Raw genomic sequence first — 1330 nt, forward strand, 5'->3', positions numbered from 1 at the left:
CGCGGCCGCCCCGCCGACGCCCGGCCCCCGCCGCCGGGCAGTCCGAGCTCCACAGCGGCGCCCGTCCGCGGCCGCTCTCCCCGCGTCGGGGCAGGCAGGCACCCGCGCCTCGCTCGCTCGGTTTCGCGCACTGACGCCAAAGTTTGCGCGGAAACTTTCAATGCATCTCTTTTCCTGAGCCCCCTCTTCGCGGCGGCTATCTCCGGCGGCTCCCCGAGCCGGGGTCGCCTCCCCAGGGGAAAGGGGCTGATCCCACTGCCGCTCGGCCCGACCCCTCTCCACAAGTCGGGGTGGTGGTGGCGGAGGGGACGAACAGAGCGTTTTCCTCCTGTCCTCTCTGTTTCTGTCTCTCTCTCCCTCACTTTTTCCACCGCTTAAAAAAAAAAAAAATCAGAATAGTAATATATGGGGGAAAAAAAAAAAAAAAAGGAAGAAAAAAATCCAAACTGGCTAGAGAGGGAGGGAACTGGGGCGTGAGAAGGCTCTGTAGGAAAGGGAGGAAACAAAATCCCAGCGGATCAAAGTATAAGTGGGGGAAAATAAATTAAACGAGAGGGTAAAGCAAGGCGGCAAGCCAACAGCAGGTCCCGGTGCCCGGGGAGGGCTGCTCCCGCGGCGCGCTGTCCCCCGCCGGCGCGCGGTGCACTCCTCGCCCCCGGCGCGGCGGCAGCCCCGCTCCGCGCACTCCAGCGGCGGCTCCGCGCAGCGCCCTCCCCACCGCCCGGTCGCCGGCGCTCTGCAACTGCTCGGCTCCGCCGCGGGGAGAGACGCTCCGGCGAAGTCCCACCCCTCCCTGCCTATTCCCCTCCCTCTCCCCTCCCATCTCTGAGCTGGGAGAAAAGGCCACGGAGGTAGAGGGGTGCGTTGCCCCCCTCCGCCGCCCTCCGCCGTCGCCCCACGGGGGACCGCAGCCTCCCTGCCCTGCCTTCCCACGGCGGCTGCCCCACGGGCCCTGCTTCCTCCACCCTTTCTGCCCTGCCGGTGGATGCATGTTCGGGTCAAAATTCACCTTGCCCGTGGGAATTACTCCAAAGTCCAGCAGAGCCATTTGGGGAGAGGGAGCAGCGGGGGACAAATTGTAGTCACAGCCAATCAGCTACCCCCCCTCCTCCCCCCCGGGCTTGGTTTTTCGGATACCGTGATGTCTTAGCACCTATGTGTTAAAGGGCTGAAGGGGGGATTATTCTCATCTGGGTTTTATTTCTCTTAACCCAGTGCCATCCCCCCTTATGTCAGAGGCCTGCCTATGCTGGCTGTGTGATGCCCTGGTGTACAGAAGGGTGTCGTACTGAAAGGGGGGAAGGTTTTGCCACACGAACGCCACTCTGCT

This window comes from Corapipo altera, unplaced genomic scaffold (genome assembly GCF_003945725.1).
Source record: "Corapipo altera isolate COAL_440 unplaced genomic scaffold, ASM394572v1 48b, whole genome shotgun sequence".
Lineage (NCBI taxonomy): Eukaryota > Metazoa > Chordata > Aves > Passeriformes > Pipridae > Corapipo > Corapipo altera.